The 22,464-nt window shown below is 44.0% G+C and overlaps 1 pseudogene; it reads left to right on the top strand.

Moving 5' to 3' along the window:
• Nucleotides 1–4,965: 4,965 nt before the first annotated feature.
• Nucleotides 4,966–5,083, top strand: LOC126210370 (5S ribosomal RNA; annotated as a pseudogene).
• The last annotated feature ends 17,381 nt before the right edge of the window (nt 5,084–22,464 follow it).

The following is a 22,464-nucleotide window of genomic DNA, read 5'->3' as shown; positions in this document are numbered from 1 at the left end:
AACCTCCAGCGGGAGGGTCATATTGTTTGCTGTTTTGATTTCTTTTAGAAAAACTTATTCAAGTTAAGGTTTAAGGTCAAAAGAATTTTGCAAATTGGTCTATTTTGTTAAAGAAAATGTTATGGTTATATATTGTTAAATAAACAGGTTGTGTGGGAAGAAAGTTATATTGGTGGATCCTCCCTTATACGTTTCCCTTAATTCCAGTAGGTACCACGTGCCAGTTACGACACTGATAGTGACAAATTTTTGTCGAACATGGAACACGAGACATGGGTTCTTCACTTCGAACCGGAAACGAAACGTCAACGCGTGGAGTGGCGCCTCTCCATCTCTCCTCCAAGCCGCATCCTCAGCCGGTAACGCCATGGCGACCGTCTTCTGGGACTCTGAGCGGGTTATCTCGTTTGATGTCCTCTCTCATAGCGCAACGACAGACTCTGAAGTGTACTGTGCTAACCTCAGGCTATTGAAGAAACGACTTCAGCGTGTTTCTCGTCACAAAAATGCAAAGGAATTCCTCCTTCTCAGTGATAACGCAGGCCTCACACAAAAATGAGCACCCGAGAGGAGTTTGAAAAACTTTATTGGACTGTTCGTCCTCATGTACCCTATAGCCCGGATATCGCACCTTCGTACTTCCATATGTTTATCCCAGTGAAGGAAGCACTCACTGGGAAGCAGTAGTATTGTTGCAGCTACTCGTTGGCTTCAACGCCGACCAGCAGGGTGGTACCAAGCAGACATACTGGAGCTCCCATTAAATTGGCTTAAGGCCCTCTCATTGGAAGGAGATTGTGTGGAAAAATTGTGTTTTGTTGCCAAAAGAGTGGGACATAATACGATGTACTGGAATCTTGAATTAAACCAAAATGTTTCCAGAAGAAAAGTGTTGCATTACTTATTGAACACCCCTCGTACATTACTTTATTCCACTTTCAGTCATCATTCTAACATTGCCCCAGCGGGGAGGACATCGAACAACATGTATCTGGGTCCCTCTACGCTTGGGCTGCTCCCGCAATATTCCCGACGTACGAAGTATTCCCCTCCAACATAACAATAACTTTCATAAGTTTTACACCTTCTGGCATTCTGAGATATCATTAAATGCAAAATCTCCTTTTTTTAAATGAAATATGATGATTATGTTTTACTCCTACATCAAATTCTCCATGTCATATGACGCTTGGATACAATGAAGTTTATATTTCCGTGTAGCGCATAATACTTTACCTAAGAGTAGAAATTTCCGGTTAAAACAACTGACATCCGCAAATAATATCTTTGATCTCTTTTCTCTGTCTAGTACGTCGTCTGCCAACGTTGTAATAGGAGAGGATGAAATATGTCTGGTCGAATATGTAAGAACAGCTGTTGCATTTCCACTCCGTCAACAGCATCAGTATAGTGTTTTGACTTATATCTGTATCACATTACTCCATGTACAGATTAGTCCGAGCATTAAGCAGTATGCATTAAGTTGTGTAGTCCAAACCGTGATTTATGTGGACTGAAGTTTGTCATGTTAATATATGTTATTGCGCACTAAATTATTCTCAATTCTGTAGGTACAGTGGTGTCTTATACAAGTACACAAATGATTTCATTTTTGTGTTTGCTGTATTGGACTTTTAGTACAGATGAATGATTTAGTAAATTTACTTTCCCTTTTTCGCCACCAGTTCGCTATATCAGTCTACTATTACACAAGTCATACAGAGAAAATGATTTTCACTGTGGTCCGCAACCGCGCTGCTGCTATGGTCGCAGGCTCGAATCCTGCCTCAGGCATGGATGTGTGTGATGTCCTTAGGTTAGTTACGTTTAAGTGGTTCTAAGTCTCGGAGACTGATGACCTCAGATGTTAAGTCCCATAGTGCTTTGAGCCATTTGAACCATTTTTTGAACACGTATCCTCTATGCTGGAAAATATCGGCGTCTGATAAGTTGTTCGGACGATTTTTGTCGACGTCCTGTGGACAAAAATTCCCTAACACCCAAAAACGACTAAGATGGAGGAGCTTGTGCTACATGTACCGGACGAAACCTCTGGCACCATTGTGTGAAGGCTAGCAGCTGGTCTGGCCAGCGCTTCATGAACAGTTGCTAGTCTTCAAAGACTCGTGATTCTTAACTTCAGAAGGGAAGGAGGATCCATTGCTGTGGATGGACATCACGCTGAGTACCTGTTAGAAACAATGCGTATCACACTGACTTCTATGAACAACTGTTCAGATCGCAGACACTATGTGATTTCCGACCCCTGTTTATTGGCGTTGTTTCTTTTGCTTCGATGAGTAGAATTATCATTCAAAATATTCAAAACTTTTTTAACTTGTTGTAAAATCATATTCTATTTCATATCCTTCGGATAAGTAATGGTGTCTGCATCTACAACAAAAGTGCGAATGAGAGTGGAGTGAATGACTGATGATACTTTCATCTGTACCGTCTTCTAAGATTTCTTCTCGTTTAGCTCACGGATGAAGAGTGAGAAGAATGACTGCTTTCATGTCTCTGTGCAACATGTTACTCACCTAATCTTTTGTACACGATTTGTAAGGTGTAAATACTTAGCGTGTTGGAGAATTTAGGTTATGGCTTCCCGATGGTTCTTGAAATTTTCTAAGCAGTTTCTCGTTAGACTTATGGCGTTCTTCTTTGTGTGTCTTTTGCAGGGTGTGGAAAATAAAACTATCCCTAAAAATATTTCATGCATCTTAAGATGGGCAAGAGAAGTTACGTCATCCGCAACTGGACTGGGTGATATAAGTTCAACAGCTTATCTTCAAGTGCATAAAATATTTTCCGGGGCAGGTTTTTCCCTCTCTATAAGGCCAGATTTCTCAGTATTTCTCTTGCTCTCGCACTCTCGAATTCTAACAAGCCAGTAACCGTCTAGAAGCCTGTCTCTGTATACGCTCGATGTCCCATGTGTGTCGGCCTTACATTGGTTCCTTGAGCAGTATACAAGTATGGGACGTACGTCGGTTTTGAACGCAATATATTTTGTTTCCCCTGTACCCTACCAATCAACAGCAACCTGCAATTTACTTACACCTACAGCTGAGACTATTAGCAGACTTATCTCTTCATACTGCTACTGCCAAATATTTGTATGTCATGACTGACTCTGCCAGTGATAATTAATTCTGCATTCAAAGAACATCACGCTTTCACGTTTCGTGAAGGTTACACCTTGACAGTTCTCTACATTATTGCTAGTTACCACGCTAATGTTTTGTCGAGATCTGGCATGGTACTATTATAGTATTACTGTATCATTTGTGAAAAGTCTGAGATTCCAACTGAAGTTGTCTGCTATGTCATTAATGCACAACACGAACGGTAATGGTCCTACTACGCCTCTTTGTGGCAAACCGTATTGCACCTCAGTGTTTGTCAATTTCTGTCCATGCAGGATAACGAGATCCAACAGCCTGTCAAGAAATCCAGATGTAAACCTGATTTCATATTCCATAGCATCGTACGTTCTTTAGAAGTCGTCAGTGTAGTACTGAATCAAAAGTTTTTCCTGAGTCTGGAAACGGAGAATCTATTTGCTTTCTTCAATCCATTACATTGGGTACATCAAAATTGATGAGGGCGAGTTGTTTTTCAGATGATCGACGTCTTCGAAACCAAGTTTTCCGCTACAAAAAGACAGAACTGATATAAGATGGCAATCCTGTGGATCGCTTTTATGTCCTTTTCGATCGTTGACTATGGTCTGTGCCCTTTTCCAGTTGCAAGGAATATACTTCTGTTCAAGAGGTCTGCGGTAAATTATGCTGAAAATTTTACAGTCCCTTAGCATATGATGGTGTGTGTGTGTGTGAGAGAGAGAGAGAGAGATAGAGAGAGAGAGAGAGAGAGAGAGCGAGAGAATACTTATGCACGTGGACTTGGTCTAATAAACAGAACGAAGTTCACACAGTACATTGTTTTCTAATTTCCCGCTTCAGAATTAGTCTCAACGGATAATGTCTGGAAGCCACAAAAATACATAATAAGGACTGATGGCAACGCCGTGGACAGAATTCTGAGCAAGAATGCGAGAAGCTTAGGATTTAAACCTGCCTTTCAACAAACTTGATTAACACCTTACAAAGCTTTCTTAGTTCAGGTCAGTACGCGTTCCTGAACAAAGCCGTACCAAGTTCCTTTTACATCCTTGTGTGAGTTGTGCTCCATCTTCAATTACGTTGACACATCTCCCACTCACAAGTGCCATAGGAATAAAATTTTATCGCAAATATTTTGTTAACAAGGATACCAGAGGGGGTGACAGACAGATTCTGGAGCGTTGATATACCTCGCCGCTGAACGTACGTGCAACCCAAAAACAACAACAAAAACTGTAGCTTCTGATGACAGGACGATCCATCAGTCTCCTGAGTTAAATACTAAACCTTTCCTCGGTGGATCATGGAGTGAGGGTACGTGCCTCTATTGATGGTGGGATAAGATAGTTCTTGGTCTTAACATTCCCCTTCTTTTTAATCGTTGAAAACGACACGAACTCTAATAAGGTATACATTAAAGTCACATACTCTATACACCTACACTTAGAGGTCTGTCATGCAAGCTGTCGTATTAGCATCAACTACAAAGTCTTGCTTTAGGTCGTGAGGCGCAGATAATAGGTCTAATAACTTACAGATTTTTCTTCCATTTCCAATCCCGTAGAAGTACTGTGATACTGACACATCATCCTAGAGCTTACTGTAACATTACACATACTGTCTTCTATCTTGCAGGTGTTAATTGATTTATAACAAAGGAATTCTATTGGTTTGCCTGTTAAATCACTACCATTATATGTGACAGACGATGCGACGAATGCAATAGAGCAACTGTGGTTGTTACTACCTTGCATGGAGGCCAAGGTGGCCGGAAATAATAAATATAATGATTAATGAAACTGTTTTGCTATATTATGTCGATTTATAACTGGCAATAGCCAACGGCCTTGCCGCAGTGATAACATCGGTTCCCGTCAGATCACCGAAGTTAAGCGCTGTCGGGCTGGACTAGCAGCTGGATGGGTTACCATCCGGTCTGCCGAGCGCTGTTGGCAAGCAGGGTGCACTCAGCTCTTGTGAGGCAAACTAAGTAGTTACTTGATTAAGAAGTAGCGGCTCCGGTCTCGTAAACTGACATACGGCCGGGAAAGCGGTGTGCTGACCACATGCCCCTCCACATCCGCATCCATTGACGCCTGTGGGCTAAGGATGACACGGCGGCCGGTCGATGTCGTTGGGCATTCCAGAGCCTGTTCGGACGGTGTTTAGTTTAGTTTAACAACTGCCAATAATGAAGAAAGAACGGAAGAGTGTCACTCATGGTTTGTTGTTAAGAATCATGCCAATATTTTCCTGCAGTGATTTGATAAACTCAAGTAGACTTAAATTTTTCACGTTTGTGTTAAGATTCATTCTTATTTCGGACTGTACAAAGACATTTCATTATGTTCCAATCATTCTCGTAAGGTGCAGGAAAGGAATAATCACAGTTAAGGAGAATTTAAGTGACTTTCCATAGAATAAAGGCTTATCAAGTTAAAATTCTTCAACTTTAAATACATGCTGCAGAGTTACACATCGTTCTGCAGAGTGTTCTTCGCATACAGATGCGGCTATCTCCGCAGATTGAGGAACAATAGCCGTCTAGAACCTTTGTCAGATAGTTGGTCAGAAACGGTGCTTGCCGTTGGGCGGGGGGATCCTCGGGCTGTGTGGGGAAGTGGGTGACGGACGTCGGACAATCACATTCCTGAGGCGGCGCGGGAGGTGCCGGATGCTGGGCGAGATGCCATCAGACGGCCACAGCTTCCGGCCTCTCCTGTCTTCTCACCCCCTAGCCTCTCTAACTGCCTCACTCGCCTACCACAGCTCTTACCACAGTGCGTTATCCTCTAACTTGTGCGCCACATTCGTTAAAGCTGTAAATTCAATTGAAGTTTTTATGACTGTACGTATCACACTGTACCAGATCCGTGATCAACACTATTGGACAGTTATGTACTCGCCCAGTCCCTAACTATCACTCATGTAGCTACTACTACGTATAAATAAGGCAAAAGAGAGAGTAGCAATTTTTACACAATCAATTTTCTAAGCTACATGTCAACAAACTCTCCAGTGGAATGGAACACAAGACATATTCGGTAAACCTAAGAGTTGAAAGTTCCATACTGCAGTATTAATTTAATTGCAAATTTCTTGTAGTCTTAAATCTTTACAGGCAGACATAGATGTGATACTTAAGTTAATCGTTAAGTTCTATCACATTCTAATTTTCGTTTTGTAAAATAAGGCATCTGATGTAAGAACACGGATGTATTATTTTCGTTGATCTAACAGTGTACAGATAAAATTTGCGTTAATCTTCAAACATGCAATATTACTTGTAATGGGACATCAACAATAAATAAATAAAAAAGAATTACGATTTGATCACATATAACAAAATGGACATTTGGAACATTTCATATGAAAATGACTTTCATGTGGTATAGCTGTATGCTTTGTTCAAAATGGTTCAAATGGCTCTGAGCACTATGGGACTTAACATCTGAAGTCATCTGTCCCCTAGAACTTAGAACTACTTAAACCTAACTAACCTAAGGCCATCACACGCGTCCATGACCGAGGCAGGATTCGAACCTGCGACCGTAGTGGTCGCGCGGTTCCGGACTGAAGCGCCTAGAACCAATCGGCCACACTGGCCGACTTGTATGCTTTGTTCCTCTGTGTATCACCCGTTTAATGTGATATCAAGACCTGTAGGAAATGAGTACAAACACAGGAATAAAGCGATTCCGGAGTTGTGCTTGTATAACGTATCTCCTTCTTCTAGTGTGACGAATGTGCCCCGAAAGTTTGAAAGCGTCTTGTTACTACATGCCTTACAGCAAGCGATTCTTGTCATAACTTATAATAACTGCTTTCGCTGATTCGGTGGCAAATCGTTTAGTCTTAGCTGGGTTCCTTTCCCTACCTGGCGGTAATGTTTGCTGCGTGTGGTGCATTGGTCTAGATTGGTTAAAATTTTATAAATTTATTCCTCAATTCAGGGCGGGGCAAACAAAAGTGGCCCAGAGAACTGAGTTCCACAGTAGAAAGAAACAAAGAAGAGGAAAAGAAATATAGTACTAACTTGACAACAGCGGATGTTGAATGTGACCACCATTCATCTGTTGGCGCTTTCGGGCCTGCTCAGCAAGTTGCTGAAGGCGGTTCGAAGCTGCACTGCTTGAGTAGCTGCAATCACGTCCGAAATGTCCTGTTGCAGTTCTTCAACACTATGACGGTTGTTGCGGTGCAGCTTAGATCTGAGGGCTCTCCACACAACGTTATCACACACTCTCGCAGGTCACGTGACCTGGGTGGCCAGCTAGGGCCGCTACCATACTGACCTCTGCTAACAGCTCTGTCAGGCGTGAAGACTGTGCAACTGTGCTCCAAGGATCGGCCATCTGTACAGGCTGTTGTTCCATCCTATTGGAAGTAACTGTAGGCCTTTTCCTCCTCCGTTAACACTGCTACAAATGGTCCAAAATGATGGTAATGTAATGCGCCGAAGTTAGCGTCTGATGAAAGAAGATGGGACCAGTAATGCTGCTTGCAGACACTGCACACCAGACATCATCCTTCTGATCATGCAGTGGTGATTCGTGGAATTATGCGGATTCTCCGCTGTCCTGAACCTGTGATTCTGTGAGCTGACATAACCACTCAGGTGAACCGGAGCTCACAGATACATGTATAAGCCATTCATTGTTTTCTCAGTTACCAGCTACTCACAAAACTGGAGTCCATGAGGAACATCTGCTGGTTTTAATGCATGAACAAAAGACAGTAGCCGGCCGGGGTGGCCGAGCGGTTCTAGGCGCTACAGTCTGGAACCACGCGACCGCTACGGTCGCAGGTTCGAATCCTGCCTCGGGCATGGATGTGTGTGATGTACTTAGCTTAGTTAGGTTTAAGTAGTTCTAAGTCTACGGGAACTGATGACTTCAGAAGTTAAGTCCCATTGTGCTCAGAGCCATTTGATTTTTTTTTTTTACAGACAGTCGGTAAAGGTGGAATAATCGTTCGCATAGTCGATGCGATATGAAGGTCTCTTGTGACAGGCGTAGCGTTTATATGGTGGTAGGACTCTGAAGCACTATTCTGGCAAACTACAGCCATATTTTCTGGTGTGCTGACACGTTTATGAATTTATGAATGGTTTTTGACTTGTTCAAAAGCCGGCCGGAGTGGCCATGCGGTTCTGGGCGCTACAGTCCGGAACCGCTCGACTGCTACGGTCGCAGGTTCGAATCCTGCCTCGGGCATGGATGTGTGTGATGTCCTTAGGTTAGTTATGTTTAATTAGTTCTTAGTTCTAGGCGACTGATGACCTAAGAAGTTAAGTCGCATAGTGCTCAGAGCCATTTTTGAACTTGTTCAAAAGATATCCTATCTGGCAACATTTTCGGACTAAGCGTTCCTAGGCACTCTCTGCTGGCACTTTGACACCATGAAACTCTCAGCAAGCGATTGACCGCACACCAACACAAGTTGTTCCACTGAGTACCGTCGTCCCCTCTGCACTGTTCCACTAACCCTGACACAGCCTGCACTATGCTCTGAACCGATGTGGATCACGTGGCGGGCGTTCACGCGATGTGCGAGTCACGGGCTGTAATTATAAGCATACTTTCACGTCCAGTCGTATCCAGTAGTCCGGGTCACTTTTATTTGCCCCACTCAGCAAAAACTCAATTTTTCTCACTGCATTTGGCCCAGTGTCGTTTCACGCTCCTATATTCCCAGAAAAGGCACTAGTTTTCAACTATACGTAGTACTTGGTAATAGCGTGGATAAACTCATCAATCAATGAACATTTCGCCCATACAAACCACATTTTCAAAATTAAGTGAAAGAAAAATGCCTCTTGGGACGAAATCTGGAAAACAGGGCAGATGAGAAACTATTTTGAAGTCCACATTGCATAATTTTGTCAGTGGAAAGAGGGATCAGTGAGCTATTATATACTTTTTTATGCTGTAACCATTGTTCCTTCAGCTTAAACTGCCAGCGCAAACGGAACCGTAACGTTACGTAATAAGAGGATGCGTGTGTTTCACGTTATTCCAAGTAGCCTATTGGGACGCTACTCTTTACGTCCCGAGCAGCAATCGCCATTGCGGCTTCTGCTGGCAACACGCAGTTTGCTTTTCTTCGGTGCAGTATCCATTTCGATGAGCTTAATTTTATTTACTGGTATTTTTTTCGAAATTATTTTCATTACAGTTATATCTCTGTAATTAACTTCCCAAGTCGTGGCGACGAAGATGTAATAAAGCTAATTCTAACCCCTGTACCGACAGTTGTCTTAAACTCATTATTCAGTTATTCTTCGTATGGGTGATACAGAGAGAGGGATACGAATTCTGACTGCTACTCTTGAAACTGCTCTTTTACGAAACCAAAGAATACCAGAGACTGGACCGTTGACTCACTTCTTGTGCTTTCCAACATTTAAACCGCAACGTCAAGTTACGATGGTATGACAAAGGTGAAAGATTACTCCTGATTTCATTTCGTAGTATGGTCAAAACCACTGTTCAGTCAAACCCATTGTATGTTTAAGAGCTTCAGATGTCTTCACATTGCTAGCCGCTATGGTCGAGCGGTTCTAGGAGCTTCAGTCCGGAATCACGCTGCTGCTACGGTCGCAGGTTCGAATCCTGCCTCGGACATGGATGTGTGTGATGTCCTTAGGTTAGTTAGGTTTAAGTATTTCTAAGTCTAGGGACTGATGACCTCCAATGTTGAGTCCCACAGTGCTTAGACCCATTTTTTCTTCACATTAAGCGATTGCTGCTGCCATGAGAGAGATACTGAGTAATTTATGAAGTTATTTATATCTTTATCTTCCCGTGCAAGCAGACATCGATTAAGGACTTGTGTGCGCGGGTAGTAAAAGAAATTAAATCATACGGGGAATTGAAACTTGAAGTATATCTTTCAAATATTTATTCATTTTTTATTGGTCGTGCAGCTCCATTTAAATTATTAATTATTTGTTCTGGAGACAAGAAACGTGACGCCTATCAATCTCTCAGCTCATCTCACACACAGTTCGATACAGGATATTAAGTACCCAGTCATATGAAGTGGTAGTCCCAGGAATCTCAATACGGTGGTTTTCTATTACGATATCATCTGTCTCCTCGATTTCTTCTTCATAAGGAATCGCAAACGGCCGTCCGGAACACGCTAAAGCTGTGGTACTCGTACCACAATGTTTAAATACGTTGTTGTTGTTGTTGTGGTCTTCAGTCCAAAGGCTGGTTTTGATGCAGCACTCTATGCAACTCTATCCTGTGCAAGCTTCTTCATCTCCCAGTACCTACTGCAACCTACGTCCTTCTAAATCTGCTTACTATATTCGTCTCTTGGTCTCCCTCTACGATTTTTATACCCACCACACTTCCCTTCAATGGTAAATTGGTGATCTCTTGATGTCTCAGAATGTGTCTAATCAGCCGATCACTTCAATGCCACAAATTTCTTGTTTCCCCAGTTCCATTCAGTACCTCCTCTTTAGTTAGGTGATCTACCCATCTAATCATTAGCATTCTTCTGTAGCACCACATTTGAAATGCTTCTATCCTCTTCTTGTCTAAATTGTTTTTCGTCCACGTTTCACTTCCATACATCGCCATACATACCTTCAGAGAAGACTTCCTAACGCTTCGATGTTAAAAAATTTCTCTTCTTAACAAACACTTTTCTTGCCGTTGCCAGTCTAAATTTAAATCCTTTCTACTTTGGCCATTGTCAGTTATTTTGCTGTCCAAATAGCAAAACGTATGTACTACTTTAAGTATCTCATTTCCTAACATAATTCCCTCAGAACCGCCTGATTTTATTACATCCCATTGTGCTTGTCTTGCTTTTGTTGATGCTCATCTTTTATCGTCCTTTCAGTAAACTGTTCATTCCGTTCAACTGTTCTTTCTAGTATTTTGCTGTATCTGACAGAATAATAATGTCATCGGAAAACTTCAAGTTTTTTATTTCTAGTAAAGGTTTTTTAAATTACCGCTACCAGTGACAAGCTTTGTTAACTTCTGTATTACTTATTTATTTAGCGACATGTTTCGAGGGACTACCTCATCTTCAGGCCAAACGGCACTACAAAAACAATTTTACAATAAGGTCATAATGGTGTTGCATAGTCTTTTCATAAATGTTGTGATTATCCTGTGGAAGAAAAGAAAACTTAGTAAGAGGCGATGTCACTTTCGAAGCTGGACTGATGTTTGCACGAAAATGTTTTGTAACGGTCACTCACTTCGTTCTTCTGGCGTGGGCAGACTCGTTGTGATGCGCTGAGATGTTTCCGTTTCCGTGGCTTTCTTGGTCACTGTTCACAAATTTTCACTAACGTAACAGTAACTTGGAAACACGTTAGTCGCTTCTTTTTTTCTGTGTGGCTGTGTGTCCATCACTATATACAGTGTGTTACAAAAAGGTACGGTCAAACTATCAGGAAACATTACTCACACACAAAGAAAGAAAATATGTTATGTGGACATGTGTCCGGAAACGCTTACTTTCCATGTTAGAGCTCTCTTCAAATCACATTAATCATGGAATGCAAACACACAGCAACAGAACGTACCAGCGTGACTTCAAACACTTTGTTACAGGAAATGTTCAAAATGTCCTCCGTTAGCGAGGATACATTCCCTCCGTCGCATGGAATTCCTGATGCACTGATGCAGCCCTGGAGAATGGCGTATTGTATCACAGCCGTCCACAATACGAGCACGAAGAGTCTCTACATTTGGTACCGGGGTTGCGTAGACAAGAGCTTTCAAATGCCCCCATAAATGAAAGTCAAGAGGGTTGAGGTCAGGAGAGCGTGGAGGCCATGGAATTGGTCCGCCTCTGCCAATCCATCGGTCACCGAATCTGTTGTTGAGAAGCGTACGAACACTTCGACTGAAATGTGCAGGAGGTCCATCGTGCATGAACCGCATGTTGTGTCGTACTTGTAAAGGCACATGTTCTAGCAGCACAGGTAGAGTATCCCGTATGAAATCATGATGACGAGCTCCATTGAGCGTAGGTGGACGAAACTAAAATGAGCTCTAACATGGAAATTAAGCGTTTCCGGACACATGTCCACATAACATCTTTTCTTTATTTGTGTGTGAGGAATGTTTCCTCAAAGTTTGCCCGTAATTTTTGTAACACTCTGTATATTGCGATTATATTTGTCGTCTTCTGCAAGCTCTTATACTTCTGTTAATCCTACGAAATAGGACCATGAACTTCCTCTCTTACGTTTAAATTGTAGATTAACTCCAAGGACACCGGCGCAGCCATTTTTATTTTTTGCAGGCATTAATATACGCCATCCAATAATAGTGATGTGACGACCGACTATGTTCTACGTCAACGTGGAATAACCACTCACAGGCGGCATGTGGCAACACTAGGACACGGACAGCACTGCAGTCGTTGTCGTAACGCGGAAACGGAGCGATATGTCTGAGGTCTAAAACGGCATGATCGTTGGGATTCAGAAAAAGGGTGGAAGAACTTAAGAAATGGCTAAGTTTGTAAACATGGCCATGGGAAGATGGCGCTGTCCAAAACCGGCGCCGAGTCATAGGTGACAGGAATGAGCAACGGCTGCGGAGATGCGGACGGCCGAAAAGATGTGCAGCTGCCGAGCAACTGAGGCCCACATGAACCAAGGGGGTGCCAAAAGTGTCTCCTCAACGAACGTTCAGCGAACGTTGCTGCGTACGGCCCTCCGGAGCAAGCGCCTGGTTCGTGCACCCATACTGACTGTTTGTTGTTCATTGGCAACGTAGGCTGGAATTTGTACACCAGTACAGCAACTGGACGTCCACTGAACGACGACACACAGCCTTTTCAGGTGAATCAAGTTTTACGCTCCATCGGACAGAAAGGCCATTCGCGTGTACGGCGTGAAACGTCTGAAAGGAAAAGTGCTGGAACAATCATCAGAAGGGCCCAGGGCGGAGAAAGGAGCCCAATGATCTGGGTAATGTTTTCGTGGGATTTCCTGGGTGATCTAGTCGTTCTGAAATGGACAGTGGATCAACATAAGTATGCGCCTATCCTTGGGGACCACATTCACGTTTCTGACGGGTCTTCACATTACTGTGACTGGACGGTATACATAGAATAACGTCCCTTTAGGTGATTCAAATTGGACATTTCTCCTGAACATGTCCGAAGTTTCGAATAAAGCCGACTGATGACAGAGCCACAATGAACCATGAAAGTGGTGTCTTTGCAAGTCACTCGTTACAAGCAACATACCCCAAGTCATTTGTTGGATGCAGGAAAAGAAATCGAGGTGAACATGCATAAATGTTTGTATGCAGTGTTTGATAATGACGCAGATGATGAGAGTCTTTTGGATGATAGGTAAAGTTCCATGGTTGGTCGCGTACGAAATGTCTTTTCACATCAACTTCTTCCGACGTGGTGAATTGGGCAGATTGCATTACTAGTCCAGACCGACGCATCACAATTCGATAGTTGAAGACACAGCTATCGGTGAGCATTGGAAGTGCATGGGCAATGACTGAGACTCTCGGACATTCAAAGGTGTGCTCAAGATGGGTTCCACAAATGCTCACCACAGACTACAAGATTCAAAGGAATGCTGTTTCATCTTAACTGTTGGATCACTTTGAGGGCAGTAAAGAGACGTTCCTTTCATGGATCATCACAGGTGACGAAACCTGCTGTGTCATCTGCAAAAATAATATCAATAAAAGTTAAAGAATAATGTTCAAAGTCTTTTTACAGAAATGATTAATAACAACATAAACAAGGAATATTCAATAATTCGGTGGCAAATTATCAACTGTAGAGCTTCAAGGGATGCGTGATTAATTTTAGTTGATTATATTGTGTACAGAAGGCTTTCTTTCTTCATAACAGATGCATATCTGATGATCTGCGAGGTACAGATGTTTTTTGTTTTACACTTTGGTTCTCTCACAGACAGGTAGAGCGGACAGTCAACAGTAATTTTAGTTTCATTTCTTTGACACAGAATGTAATATGAACCATTAAATAATGAAGCACATATGGGTTCAACGATTACAAATAAAATGAGTTAATATAATTTACTTTCAAATTATATTCCACTGAAATGTAACTGTATTATATTTGTCGCAACGCCTCTGATCTCCTATTCTAATGCCGTTTAGGATGCACGGAAATGAGTACGTGTTAAATACAGAGCGGTCACGGTGGCGTCCTGCTACCTGCAATGCAAAAGTTGGACACATACCGGAAAAAAACTGTCCCCTGTGTTCTTTTCTTTAACAAAATACGATCGTAATTCGTGAACGATGTGACTGTGTACGTTTTAGCAATTACTCTGTGCTGCAAAATATTACTCAATTTATAAAAACGTATTATATATTGGAAAAATTGTCTTAATATGTTACACTGCGTGCATAACGCTGAGCCTGAAATAAAAAGGCAGTCACAGGAGTGACTCAACCTTACCCACGGGAGAGGAAAACTTCAAGGCAGCTCCCTCTGCTTGCAGAACCACGATAGTTCCTTCGGGTAGCCATGGCGTCATTGTTGTGGATGTCTTGCCAAAAGTGTCAACCGCTAATTCAGAGGAATTTGTGGGCTCTCTGAACAAACTGAAGAACCGTTGCCGACGTGTTTGCTCTGACAATAATCCTCAAGAACTCTTGTTCCAACGTTATGGTGCAAGCCTCAGCCAAGTTTCAGAACCCGGACAAACATCAGCAAACTGGGCTGGATATCATTGGGTCATACAGCCTATAGCACATTTGTGGACAACCTTTAACCCGCGGGCGTGATTCACAAACGTCCTTAAGCTCGAGGGCGGGCGCATCACGTGACGAAACAGCAGTGCTCCTAGCACATAAAGTAAAAATTATAGTTAATGTTTATGGGATAACACAACGATATGAATGACACCTCTTTCCCGATCCAGCAAATTATGGCTCAAAACACGCACTTTAGAAAGTTCATAAATTTTATATTCACTCCATCTTCAGATGTTTACATTTATTTACGCATCGTTAACACTGTTTCTTTACTTACGACGTTTTACAATAGTCCCATTAAAAATATCGGTTGCAAAATGTCGCAACGTCGTTAGTAAAGAAACAATGTTCATGACGCGTAAATAAATGGAAACATGTGAAGACAGAATGCTATGCATCCTGAAATGTCCTCATGGAAAAATAAAAAGCTATAAAAGCAACCGTCTGCTGGTTATTCATTACATATTACCCTCATTTTCAGAAGTTACATTGTTGTAAACGTCGACAATGGACAATAATCATTTACTAATTGTAATGCGGTAAAACAATAGAAAAACAAAATATGGGAGTGAGATAGGCAATCCCGGTCGACAAGTAGTTAGCACTACCTTTGTGATTTTTGGCCACAGGCAACTCCCTAGAGTGAAATTTAGTGTGTTTATATCCACAAACACCATTAGCAATTTTTTTTAATATTTGCCCACAAAAACTTATGATGAGTGTTCGCATAAATATGGGCTGTTTGTCTAACACTTAATAAATTAAGCTATCATTTCTTTGTTCATTTAAAAAACAAAAACTGAAAATCTAAATCGCTTAAACTTAGACAGTGTCGGTTGCGTTATACAGAAAGCAAAGTGGAAAAACACGAGCAACAGACTGGCAAATATCCGAAAATGCGGCTCAGGCGGAGTTCAATGCTAGCGCCTCGTTCTCTCTCCCACGAACTTCTGCCGCGAGCCGGATTGAAGTCACAGGGCAAGAGCTTTTGCCTACAGGGAATAATCGTTCTCACACATCGCTGGCGTGATTGTGGCTGCATAAAAATAGTGCATCTAAGAGAAATGCTACCAAATTCTTTTAAGAATAAGTACGTTCTGACAAAAAGAGGGCTTTTTTTCTTGAACGACACTTAAGCCTATAGGCGTACTACCAACATTGTTGGGCGACAGAATGACTGGTTTGCCGCTTTGTTTTCCTTTCTGAACGAGTCACAAATGTGTGACTTCTTGTAAGTCTGTAGGCTTGAACGGCCAGTGGAAATTCATACCTCAATAACAGCGGTATTTGTGACATAGTACTGTCTCTGTTGGGTTAGTGCTCAGTAAGTGTGAACATGTTTAAGGAGCTTCTGACGTTTGCGCCACAACGGTTTTGCTGGTAGCACAGTGAAGATAGTTAAGCCTAATGAGGATATTCCTGTTCATCGTACTACGCATCCGTGCCGTACCGTTACTCGATTTTGGCGAGGTCGCCTGCTCCTACCTGATCTGATAAACGAATGTTGGTCCACTTTAATTACGTCGATTGCTAACGATGACTTCGCTGTAGTCTAAGGATTTTCTCGAAGGACAGATAAAAATAACTGTTTCTCGCTTTGCTTGGTAAGTTATCCTTCCGTTCGCGTGGAATGATTTTTGGAGTCTTCGTAAAAGGTAGACCAGGACTCGGACACACGATCCACACAATCTCCATCTCTCCGAACGTCGAAGCAGCGTGCTGCTACGGCAGGAGGAATAAACTCCTCCTCTCCTTAAATTCCCATGGGAACAGTCAGCGGGAGCAGATAGGCGCGACACCCGTGCGTGTAGGAACACGCTCTTCTTTGTGACATCGTTTGGACAAAAGCAGGACAAACCCACGCATGCAAACCAGCTGATAAATAAAACATCGGCCCCGCGCGGCTAAGTGGCGGCCGGCGGCCGTGGCTCGGCGCCCCAGACCGCTGCCGATCCTTTTTAATTAGGACTAGCGCTCCCGCCGGCCATCAATAAGCGCGCATTGTCCACGGGGCCGTGGCCGGCCTCAGTTCTCACAATAATGAAGCGACAGCGATGTAATTAAAGCAGAGTGGCCGGACCGGGCCGCGGACTCCTACACCCCCTACCCCCTCCACCGACCCTTCCTCGCTCACCCCCCCTCCCCCACCGCTCTCCAACCAACCCCTCCCTCCCCCTACCGAGTTTACACCTTGTTAGGATGTCTGCGCCTAAATCACGACTGCGCCCGTTCGGGCACAAAACGAAGACGTCGTCCCACGCGGGGCTGTGCTGTGCTGTGCGGACCACCGCTGCAAAAGGAGCAAAGCCGCGCCGAGGCCCGGCAGAGGTACAGCGCAGCGTGGCACTGGCCGTGGGGGAAGGGGAGAGACGTGCGGGGCCACTTAACGCGGAACAAGGGCTGGGAATTTGCCGGTCCCACAGGTGCGAAAGGTATGCCGAAGGGCGGAGGGTTCCGCTTCGATTCCGGGATTTCTCAGTTGTGCTGCAAGTAGACAACAAGACACTAACACTGTACTGCGTATGTACCACCAGAGAAAGAAACGCAAATATCCAGTGAGAATTTGACAAGCTCTTGAAGTACTCCAATAACTGGAAGCAAGTTTCAGATTTTCAGAAAAAATTGTCCACTTCACATAACGCAAAGTAGTGGCATCCTATGGCTACAATATCAATGCGTCAGAATTGGAAAGTCAGCTACTCCTAATACTGGGTGCTTACAATTAATGTACAGCTATTCAAGGACGGCCATTGCGTCCTGTAATTAAAGTACGGCAGTGGAACTTGGTAAGTTTGCTAATGCATAATGCGGAACCGATAGACGTGGAAAAAGAATTAGTTCGAATTTTGTCCACCAGGTGCAAATCTGATGCTGTACAGCATCTCTTCGGCGTCTCCGGTACTCGTATTGAACAAGTTGTGTAAGCCGGTTAATAAAAGAATTAATATTATGCGTTTCTCATTGATTTGACATCTCCCACGTCCCGTTTCTAATCCATTAGATATGGACACGTCTTTCTTGGATTCACAGCTCCAGATTTGCACATCGTCGCCAAAATTGAAACTAATTTTTTCCAGCTTAAATCGGTCCCACATTAACGAATTGGTGTAGCTACTAAGTTTCGCTGGGGTACGATGATTACAGCTCACACTGGACCTCTGTTAGTAGCTGCACTTCCATTGCAACCACCTGGTACTTGGGGTTACACTTGGTAGGTATACGAAGTGGAGTGGAATATTGAGTTTGTGGTCTTGTGAAAGGCATCTGATAATGTTATCTGGCAACTGATATTCAGAGTGCTAAGGAAAGCAGGTCTACAATACAAAAACATGCGAGTGATACTCAGCTTCCTTAAGGACGAAGCGCCGGTAATTAGAAATTTTCATCGTGAACAAGAAGTAAACGTTACGAAATGAGTGGGACAACGATGTTATCTCTCCTCTCATACTCAGTGCTATCCGGGAAGGTACAACCCCATTCGTGGAACAAGTGGCGTGCAGATCAAATTCAATGGGCAGAAGATAGACATGCTCCATTACGCAGATGATACTGCTATGTATACGTAGAGGAAAGAAGAGATACAGAAACTCCTCAGCATAATGGAAATGATTTTCTGTAAACGGAACGGTATCAGAATAAACAAGAGAAAGACTAAAGCGATGGCGTGCAGTACTGAGGAAAAATATGAAGCTCTAGGAATAAGAACTGCATGAGACTAATTAGAGGTAGTATAGGGAATTACCACTTTGCTAAACAAGAGCACAAGGAATGGTGGAAGCTGAAAAAAATGGAAAGAAATCGTAAGTAGAACACAGCAGATCGAAATTGGATTTTATTTGAGAAATGACTTACCAGCGAAAACATCAACCTGGCAGTAATAAGGAAACGGCCCATAAACTTTTTTGTTTAGTGTGTGACCCTATACGTATATGAAGTTGGACAAGAGAGAAGGCTGCTAGAAGCCATAGAGATCTGGTGCTGCAGAAGGATGAAGAGAATTAGCTGGAGAGATAGAGTTACCAATGAAGAGGTGCTGAGAAGAACAGAGGAAACAAGATCTATCTGGAGGCGTATCGTAACAATAAGAGACAAACACGTTTTAAGATACAGCAGCGTCACTAGAACAGTATCAAAAGGAACTGTTCAGGGTAGAAGTCACCAGGGACGATCAAGGACTTGATACATGCAGCAAGTCATGATTGATATGGGACGCACTACCGGTACGGAAAGGCAGACAGAATAGTGGAATGGCGTAATGCTGCAGACCAAACTCAGGGCTGAACACTAAAGAAGAAATAAAATTATCACTTAGCCTCAGTCATTGGAAAGCGGATGCAGATATCAGTTAATTGGTAGGATACTGAGAAAATGAATTGGTAGGCGCTTGCTGATAGCCACCATTCTCCTGCAAAAGCCAGTTCACCTAGTGTTAAAAACCAGCATTAGGTGATGAATCTATTAATATACTACAATCCCCTACATGTGGCTTGCGAAAGATTAGACTGCTTATATTAAAGTCTTTCTCCGCCGCTTCGTATTTCAACAGAAACTGAAGACACTGTAATATCTTCCAGTGGTAAGTATGCTGTGCCACCCGCTTCACAGTGGTTTGCAGAATATGGTTGTAGATGTTGATGTAAGTACCGTAAACGTGCTGTGGTTGCCGATGAGAGGAAAGAAAGAGTAGTTTAAAGTCCCGTCTTTGACGAGGTCATTGGATTCTGAATACAACCTCGGAATGGATAAGGATAGGGAAGGAAACTGACAGCGTCTTACGTTGAGTAGTCACCCTTACATTGGCCACAAGTGATTTATGATGCCCCTGTCAAGCGCTTGAAGGACTAGCTAAAACATACCACGTAAACGACAGTACAAATGTGGGAAGAATGTGCTGAGGACCACTTACTGAGGAGGGGTACAACAACCACCGCAGTCAACATGTATGAAGGAGAACGCTGCAGACACGAAGAGGACAAGCGTCAAGCAAGAAAGCTCTGTCATTTACAACCCCGTCCTCCTCCAACCATTCAGTGGGATTGAGGTGGACGCACGTTTTATGCTATGTTTGGTGTGTTCAGCAACAAGAAATACATGTATAAGTTGAGTTAAAAATTCCCACGCGGAAAAAGCTGCGCATACTAGGTTTCACAGCTATAAACTATCGTCAAGAAGCTCAGTATGTATTGTTGTGTCTTAGTCTACACTCCTGGAAATCGAAATAAGAACACCGTGAATTCATTGTCCCAGGAAGGGGAAACTTTATTGACACATTCCTGGGGTCAGATACATCACATGATCACACTGACAGAACCACAGGCACATAGACACAGGCAACAGAGCATGCACAATGTCGGCACTAGTACAGTGTATATCCACCTTTCGCAGCAATGCAGGCTGCTATTCTCCCATGGAGACGATCGTAGAGATGCAGGATGTAGTCCTGTGGAACGGCTTGCCATGCCATTTCCACCTGGCGCCTCAGTTGTACCAGCGTTCGTGCTGGACGTGCAGACCGCGTGAGACGACGCTTCATCCAGTCCCAAACATGCTCAATGGGGGACAGATCCGGAGATCTTGCTGGCCAGGGTAGTTGACTTACACCTTCTAGAGCACGTTGGGTGGCACGGGATACATGCGGACGTGCATTGTCCTGTTGGAACAGCAAGTTCCCTTGCCGGTCTAGAAATGGTAGAACGATGGGTTCGATGACGGTTTGGATGTACCGTGCACTATTCAGTGTCCCCCCGACGATCACCAGTGGTGTACGGCCGGTGTAGGAGATCGCTCCCCACACCATGATGCCGGGTGTTGGCCCTGTGTGCCTCGGTCGTATGCAGTCCTGATTGTGGCGCTCACCTGCACGGCGCCAAACACGCATACGACCATCATTGGCACCAAGGCAGAAGCGACTCTCATCGCTGAATACGACACGTCTCCATTCGTCCCTCCATTCACGCCTGTCGCGACACCACTGGAGGCGGGCTGCACGATGTTGGGGCGTGAGCGGAAGACGGCCTAACGGTGTGCGGGACCGTAGCCCAGCTTCATGGAGACGGTTGCGAATGGTCCTCGCCGATACCCCAGGAGCAACAGTGTCCCTAATTTGCTGGGAAGTGGCGGTGCGGTCCCCTACGGCACTGCGTACGATCCTACGGTCTTGGCGTGCATCCGTGCGTCGCTGCGGTCCGGTCCCAGGTCGACGGGCACGTGCACCTTCCGCCGACCACTGGCGACAACATCGATGTACTGTGGAGACCTCACGCCCCACGTGTTGAGCAATTCGGCGGTACGTCCACCCGGCCTCCCGCATGCCCACTATACGCCCTCGCTCAAAGTCCGTCAACTGCACATACGGTTCACGTCCACGCTGTCGCGGCATGCTACCAGTGTTAAAGACTGCGATAGAGCTCCGTATGCCACGGCAAACTGGCTGACACTGACGGCCGCGGTGCACAAATGCTGCGCAGCTAGCGCCATTCGACGGCCAACACCGCGGTTCCTGGTGTGTCCGCTGTGCCGTGCGTGTGATCATTGCTTGTACAGCCCTCTCGCAGTGTCCGGAGCAAGTACGGTGGGTCTGACACACCGGTGTCAATGTGTTCTTTTTTCCATTTCCAGGAGTGTAGTTTTCAGTCAATGTCTGATGCTTCTGGAAGATACGATTCCAGTTCCGCAGTTGAGCAGAAGACAACCGTCTGATATGGGTACACAGGTCACGAATAAGTATTAGTGTTATTGTGTAAAGGAGTAGATGAAACGTTTGAAGGAAAAATTGTTGGACTTCATTACTTGTCCTTCACGCCATAACAGAATAACCACGCTGAATTGAGTCGGTGACAAGAGGTAAAGTGGCGGCTACGGAGGACGTGCTCCTTAAGCGCGGGAAGACTCACACAATTTGTGACGGGCGCCGCCAGAGGCTGACTTCACTTTATTCATTTTCTGTTTGAGTTCTGGAAGTCTCCTGGTCGTAGGACTTGTTACGACTTTATGACCTCTTACCAACTGTACAGCAGAACTGGTATTCTACGAGGGGCTTTCAATAAGTAATGCAACACATTTTTTTCTGAAAACATATTGGTTTTATTCAGTATTCCAATAAACCATGTTATAATCCACTCTTTTGGCTAAAGAGTATATTTTTCACAATAATCTTCGTTGAATGAGACGGCCACACGCCACTTCAATGAGAGGCCCTGTATGCCCACCTGGTACCACTGTACTTGTCGACGTCGGAGCCAACATCTTGCTGCATCAATAAACTCCCCATTATCCACGTACTGCTTACCACAGTGTGCATCTTTTATTGCACCAAACAAATGGAAGTCGGAAGGATATAGGGTGGATGAGGAAGAACAGACCAATGAAGTTCTGTGAACTCCTCTTGGATGGGCAGATTAGTGTGAGGCCTTGTGTTGTCATAGAGAAGAAGTTCGTTTGCATTTTTATGGCGGCGAACATGCTGAAGCCGTTCCTTCAATTTCCTGAGAGGCGGCCGGCACCTAGCAGGTTGGACAGGTTTGCGCAACCTTTATTGCGGTGATGATAGACACCTCGCCCAATGACTCACCGTGCTGAAAGTGGCTATGAAGATC

The sequence above is a fragment of the Schistocerca nitens genome, chromosome 1 (genome assembly GCF_023898315.1).
Source record: "Schistocerca nitens isolate TAMUIC-IGC-003100 chromosome 1, iqSchNite1.1, whole genome shotgun sequence".
Taxonomy (NCBI): Eukaryota; Metazoa; Arthropoda; class Insecta; order Orthoptera; family Acrididae; genus Schistocerca; species Schistocerca nitens.
Note: the sequence above shows the minus strand (reverse complement) of the source record. Positions and strands in the feature narration are given on the sequence as shown.